The sequence below is a fragment of the Chiloscyllium plagiosum genome, chromosome 11 (assembly GCF_004010195.1).
Source record: "Chiloscyllium plagiosum isolate BGI_BamShark_2017 chromosome 11, ASM401019v2, whole genome shotgun sequence".
Taxonomy (NCBI): Eukaryota; Metazoa; Chordata; class Chondrichthyes; order Orectolobiformes; family Hemiscylliidae; genus Chiloscyllium; species Chiloscyllium plagiosum.
Genome location: NC_057720.1, coordinates 54,599,898 through 54,607,454, shown reverse-complemented (window position 1 = coordinate 54,607,454; position 7,557 = coordinate 54,599,898). Strand labels below are relative to the sequence as shown.

General features: G+C 40.4%; 1 protein-coding gene across 1 annotated transcript in view; it reads left to right on the top strand.

Moving 5' to 3' along the window:
* The first annotated feature begins 331 nt into the window (after positions 1 to 331).
* lrrc7 (leucine rich repeat containing 7) overlaps positions 332 to 7,557 on the top strand; it is a 607,301-nt gene continuing 600,075 nt past the window's right edge. Inside the window, exon 1 of the mRNA XM_043699350.1 lies at positions 332 to 349. The gene's annotated coding sequence lies outside the window, so the exon portion shown is untranslated. The remainder of the gene's footprint in view (positions 350 to 7,557) is intronic.

The window sequence follows — 7,557 nt, the reverse complement described above, 5'->3', positions numbered from 1 at the left end:
TAACGTCAGCCAGCACTAAAATTGAACCCACAGTGTTGGCATGACTCTGAATTGCAGACCAGCAATCCAGCTAACTGAATTAACCAATTCTCCACCCCCCCCTCCACCCCCACTATTATCGTTATACCCTTCTCTGAATAAATTGTATTTATCTTTAAAATTCTTTACTAATGAAATGTGGTAGCAATTCTAAGGAGTAGCAATGCTGTATCTGCATGTGTTTTCAATGAGGATAGCAGATCTGCTCTAGGCTCCACAGCCAGGGGGAGCTACTGATCAGTATTTGCTGCCCATCAGTGACACCCTGCATTCTGGACTAAAAGGGGGGATAAAAAACTGCTGCAGAATAGTAAGTCGTCTTTTATCTGATCAGAAATTGCATAACGAAGAGTTTACCTTGAAACCACTAAAATTGAAGGAGACCAGCATGCGGATTTGAAATGACTGTAAATTGATCTTCTTTTCCTAGGTGTAAGAATGAAATCCAGCCTGGACTCATGTTCCAGTGCTGTAGCATCATCTGATGGTTTTGTTGCTGCTGTAAAGTCATCTTTGTGATGCTGCATTTCAGGATTGTTTTACAATCTTTAAATACACTATAAAATCTAATGGATGTTACTGACAAAGGTTTCTTCGTGAATTAATATGTTATTAAAATTACCGAGAGTGCCTAGGATCAGTGGGACTTGAAATGAAGTTTATATAATGTGGAGGGAATTGATGCAAGCATTCATAGCATGGAGGGGAGAGAGAGAGAGAGAGAGAGGTAGCATCATGTGATGAGAAATTCAGATGCGATTGACAATGTTGTATATGTTTCTTCATGTAATTGTTTCCTCATGTATGTGGTTATTTTCTCACTCTATGCAGTTAAACTATGTTTAAGCATGTAGGTAGTAAGAAAAATGTAATATTTTAAATTATTGGATGAAAATTATGTCATGAATATTCATTCATTTTAAGGAAAGGTATATGTTTGATTAGAGAGTATTGTCAAGAATACTTAGATTGTGTTTATGGAACCTGAAGGGCTGCATTGCAGGGAAGTAGGGGCTAACAGATCCCTCAATGCCTTTCATGTTGATAGAGATTCTTGTTTCCATGCCAACATACTGTAAGTGGAGAAGCATACAGTGCTGCAGTTTAATCTTTATAAGAGGAAACTGTCATTAGCAAGTATCTTTACGTTCATTATTTGTAAGAAAGTGCTTATTAATTGGTAAGTATGTTGCTTCCTCCTATTCCTCTCTCCACTTTGAATTTTATCCCCATTTCTTCAGTCCTGACTCATGTTGGAAAATGGTTCTTGGGTGCTATCCTCTGTTAGTTTACCAAACAACCAATCTTCATATGTGATCTGGGCAGAGAGTGTCTGTAGTCTATTTAATTTTGGGGAAGAAATCAGAATGGAAGCAGATCCTGACTGCAAGTGCTATCCAAGTATAAAGACAGGATGCGTTACTGGACTTCTATCCCTTCATAAGTCACTGTAGCCAGTCGAGAATCAATTTTTAAAAAAATTTGGTATGTGGTTATCCTTGGGGGATCGTTCATTTACTCAAATTGCTGGTTGCTTTTGAAGGTAGGGCCAGGCTGAATTGATTAGATTCCAATTAGACTGGATGATTAGATCCCCTACAGCATGGATACAGGCCCTTACCAACCCTCCCAGATCCATTCCCCTACCCTATATTTACCCCTGACTAATGCATCTAACACTATGGACAATTTAGCATGACCAATTCACCTGACCTGCACATCTTTGGATTGTGGGAGGAAACCAGAGCACCCGGAGGAATCCCACGCAGACACAAGGAGAATGTGCAAACTCCACATAGACTTTCACCTGAGGCTGGAATCAAACCTGGGTCCCTGGCGCTGTGAGGCAGCAGTGCTAACGACTGAGCCACCGTGCTGCCCCATATTCTTCACTTGTGTCAGCTCCAATAGTGAAAATCGTTCTTTTAATGTTGCTGTAAGGTGGATTCCAGCATTTTGAGGAAGTGACAATTAAGAAATTGTGATATATGTTCAACTACTGATGGTTTGCAATTTAAAGGGCAGTTGACCTGGAGGTGAGATGAGTGCCTTAAGTGCATCTATTCTAATGCCCACAAGTCCATGTCTCATCACAGTTCAACATCTCTAAAGAGTAAGACCTCCTCAAAGTCTCTCGAACAATGTCCAACAATCAATGTAAACTTTTAATCATTGCTGCCATTGCAATAAATTATATCTTATTAACTCCAAGAAACTCTTCTAGTTGGAACAGAAAATGTTTTTTTTCTCTCTGCCATACTAGACCAAGCAGGTTCTGTAGGTTTCTTTACTTTGAGGTATTGGCAGCAACCTTCATTTTGAGCAGCAGCATGTACAATACCATACGTAGTGAACCAATGATAAAAATTATGGGTGGAAAACACATTTGTCATTTTCTCCATGGCACAGAGAGCACAATGCAAGAGAATGTCAACCTTACACCAGGTCACAAGCTTGTTTTAAATGCAGGATTGCATTGGTGGTGCATGTGTAACTATTAATAATGTTCATAATAACACTTAATAACACTGCTATAACGTAAATCAAAAGGAAAGTTTTTCAATCTGACAAAATAGAACTGGTGAGAACACAAATAGAATAATGCCAATGGCTGCAAGTCATAACCATAGCAATCATGGTCCCTTCATCGTGCAAGCATTGTTTTAAGAAGGAAGCAAACTGGATGAATGCTCTGGGAATATTGAAACTCACACAAATCCAGTGTCCCCGATCAGAAGGTGAAAGATGTATAGTGAGGCATATACTTCTTTGCTGAAATCTAGTCGACCAAATTTCACCCAAATGTGATTTGTCATCATAGTGTTTATATTTGCTCATGACAGGGTTTGTGACATTATTCAAAGATAACTGAATTGAAAGAGGCAGGCTAGTGTAACATTACTTTGGCACCACTGTACTGTCTGTTCACTTTGTAGATACTTTCTAATTAACATGTTCAGAAAAGTTATTATACATCTCTGGAACAGGTGTGACTTGAATCCTGGTTCAGAGGTAGGGACTCCACTGCTGCACCACATGAGCCTTTCCATTTATTTTGTGCCTCTATGAACTACGACCTCCAAATACAAATGGAGAGGCTGTTAAGGCATCCCCCAACCTTATCTGGGTTTTTCCCTTAGCCCTGTGAGAAAAATGGCTAATCATTTTTAAAGCAAATATTTTTTGAGCATCCAGGCCACTTTCAAGGTTAAGATCCCACTTGTGTGTTTTCAGCCCGTTTGGCCATTGAGCCTTCATCGACCTAAGTGAATTCAAAGAGAGGAAAGAACTGACATAAGGAATTATTTGGCTCTTTTGCTGAACTGACACGTGCTTCGTAAAGGGAAGATAAGAATTGTGTCTCTGAGCAGGTAACTAGGAACCTTGGAGATGTACTGGGAATCTGAGGGCAAAATTAAATTTTTTGTTTAGGTTCTGTCTATCTCCTACTGGTGTTATACTGAAAGATTTCCAAATCTTGGGAATTTCAAGATTAAAATTATAAAACAACATAGTCTTTTATTTTAACCAGGTTTTGTCAACCAAATCAAGTAGCATATTGTGGTACAGCCCTAAGAAGATCAGGAAACTCAGTTGTATTTGCATAATTTTTCTATTTTGTGGGGAGAAACTTTCAGCCAGGTAACCAGAGAAGTAAGTTTTGAGCCCTAGGCAGGGAAAGAAGAGGAGAAGTGATGATGATGATGATTATGATGGAAACATTAGCGATGTGCATCCAGAAAATTGATAGACTGTTTGAAAAAATGTTTCATATAAAAGCTGCAAGTGAACATGTGAAAGTCAACAGGAGAAATTTTGGTCGCAGTGCTCCATTATGAGAAACTTGTGGCTCATCAAGTGGCATATTAGCTCATTTAGCTGGTTAATGAATTCTCCTGGCAACCACAGTCATTATTTTAGCCTCAGTGCTGACTTGTTGCATTTGATCCCTACCTGCCTCTTCTTCACGTCTCAGATTGGAATGATTGGTTCATTATTTCTCTGATTTGCAAACAATTGCAAATTATTGAAGTGATCGCCCAACGTGAGAAATTAAATCCTCACCTGCCCTCTTCCTGACTTACCATGTGCCTTTTATGATGATAAACTAATGAGTATGAGGATTCTTGATGCCACTAAAGAATGTGAACTTTGCAATTGAAGCTGCAAGTGAAAATTCTATCTGGCACATAAATGGGAAAAGATGTTTATGTGAAAAATAATTGTAGTGAATTTTATTTGGTTACCAGAGGATGTGAATATAAGGCAGTATTTATATAGCAACAACATGTGTAATCATCATCAGAGAAAACACCTGTGATTTGGAGAGGGATATTGAATTCATAGGAATTTAAATACAATTAATTCTGTTTTCCTGCCCTCCCAGTGCCAGCTTGCCCTCCCACATTATAGTTTCTTCCTGCTTGTTTTCCAGTTGCTAGGATACTGACATAGAAACTACTATGAAACATTTGTGAATTTATAGCATTTGTTCTGTTTGTCTATTGCTTTGACTTTCCTGTGCAAATCTTAAAATAAGAGAAGGTAATTGGGGGAAATTTCTGCATGTAAAGGGCAGATATTCCAGTCAGATTTCTGTACACAACAGGCATGTTTCATCTCAAGGGCTAAGCTTGCTAATCAGGGTATGGAGGAGAATTGAAATGAGAATTGTCACGCTTTTAAGAAGCTAAAATAAAAGCTGCCAATGTAGGAAATTGATGAACGAAAGGACAGGTTAGATATGGTGAAACTATTAATAGGCAATCCTTTGTTTTTCACAGTACTTTGTTGTTGGTTCTGTTGTCTTTGGTCTTGTGTTCTTAGAATCATACCATACAGAAGCGGCCCTTCAGCCAATCAAGTCTGAACTGACAAAGCTACTTTAAATCTACACTAGTTCCCAGTTTGTAGCACTTGGCCCATAATCTTGAACATTATACTATTTCAAGTGCTCATCTAAGTGTTTTTTGAAGGTCGTGAAGTTTCCTGCCTCACCTAACCTTTAAGCCAGTGCCTTCCAAATTCTCACGAAACTCTGGGTGAAAATAAATGTTTGAATCCCCTCTAAATCTCCTGCCTCTTACCTTAAAATTACGCACACTTGTTATTGACCCTTCACTTCAGGGGAATAGCTGCTTCCTATCCATTCTGTCATGCCCCTCACAATCTTTATACATCTATTCAGGTCTCTTTTCAGCCTTCTCTGCTCCAAACAAAACAACACAAGCTTATCCAGCCTTTCTTCACAGCTAAACTGCACTATCCCAAGCAAACTGCTGGTGAATCTCCTCTGCACCCACTCCAGTGCAATCACATCCTCCCTATAGTGCAGTGAACAGAGCTGTATACACTACTGCAGCTATGACCTAACTAAAAGTTTGGATTGCTCTCTGCTCTTATATCTATGCTTGGACTGATAAAGGCAAGTGTTGAGAATGTGGTGCTGATGAAGGGCTCTTGCCTGAAACATCGATTCTCCTCCTCCTCAGATGTTGGCTGACCTGGTGTACTTTTCCAGCACCACACTCTCGACTCTGATTTCCAGCATCTGCAGTCCTCACTTTTTCCTAGTTAATAAAGGCAAGTGTCCAGTATGCCTCTCAACTACCCTATTAACTTTCAACTTGCCTGGTAACCTTCAGGGATCTTTGGATAAGCACCCCAAGATACCTCTGATCTTCTGAGCTTCTGGTGTCCTCCTTTCATCGAGTACTCCGTTGTCTTGTTCCTTCTTCCAAAACAACACCTCACACTTAGGAGGGCTAAATTCCATCTGCCATGGATCTGCCTTAATGACCAATCTGTCTATATCTTCCCAAAGATCTTCCTTCTCACTATCAATCTCCTGGCCAATTCTTGTGCAGCTTGCAACCTTACTTATCACTCCTCCTACATTTTCTTCTGTATTGTTTATATATGTCATGAATAACAGAGACCAGCACTGATCCCTGTGTTATATCACTGGACACTGGGCTCCAGTCGCAAAAACAGCCTTCCACCACCACTGTCTGCCTCCTTCCACAAAACCAATTTTGGCTCCAACTTGCCAAGTTACTCTGGATCCTATGTTCTTTTATCTTCTTTATCAGTTTCTCATGTGCGACCTTATTTAACCCCCTATTCATTTAGCACCCTACCATTATCCTCTGACTCCATGTACAGATCGTCCCCTTGGTCCCTAATAGGTCCTACTTTTTACCTGGTTGTCTTCTTCATCTTTAATACTTAAAGAAGATCTTGGGTTCTCTCCAGATTTATGCCCAAATCTTTGTTTTCTTAATTGCTTACTTAAGTTCTCCATTCATTTTCTATACTCCACTAGGGCCTTCCATTTTACCTATTAAATGTCTCTCTTTTCCTTCTTATCAGTCCTGAATATTCCTAGACATCCAGAGTTCTCTGGATTTGTTGCTCCTACATTTCACCTGAAAGGGTACATGTTGGGCCTGTGCCTTCTCACCAATTCCATTTTGAATATCACCCCATTATTTTGCTGTAGACTTACAGAGAAGAAGATTAGGAATTCCTACTTGGGTGAAAAATGTTGTAGATTCTATTTTTATGACTATGTGCAAATTAGATAATTTAGTTCTGAAATTTTATTTCATCAAGATTTGAATTTCCACATAAGTATGCAGTTTAGGAGCAGAGTTGGTCATTCTGCCCCAGAATGTTCCATCAGTCAATAAGATCATGGCTTATCAGATTATTAGGGTAGGTGAGAATGTGGAGTAATCTTTCACCCCCATTGCTGATCAAGAATATATCTACTTCTGCCTTAAAAATATTCAAAGACTCTGCTCCTATTGACTTTCATGGAAGATTGTTCCAAAATGTCTGCATTCACTGAGAAGAAAAAAAAATTCTCATCTCTGTTTCAGGAAGGTAATCTTTTGATTATGAACGCTAACCTTTTTTTCTAGATTCTCCCACAAGAGAATACATCCATTTCACATCCAACCCTCTAAGATCCGTGAGGATCTTTGATGTTTTTGTCAAGTTGTCACTTACCCTTCCAGCCTCCATTGGATACAAGTCTATCCTTATTGTATCCGTTGCTCCCGATGCAGTCTCCTCTACATTGGGGAGACTGGGCGCCTCCTAGCAGAGCGCTTTAGGGAAGATCTCCGGGACATCCACACCAATCAACCACACCGCCCTGTGGCCCAACATTTCAACTCCCCCTCCCGCTCTGCCGAGGACATGGAGGTCCTGGGCCTCCTTCACCGCCGCACCCTCACCACCAGACCCTGGAGGAAGAACGCCTCATCTTCCGCCTCGGAACACTTCAACCCCAGGGCATCAATGTGGACTTCAACAGTTTCCTCATTTCCCCTTCCCCCACCTCACTCCAGTTCCAAAATTCCAGATCAGCACTGTCCCCTTGACTTGTTCTACCTGCCTATCTCCTTTTCCACCTATCCACTCCACCCTCCCCCCCCTAACCTATCACCTTCATCCCCTCCTCCGCTCACCCATTGTACTCTAAGCTACTTTCTCCCCCCCCCCCCCCCC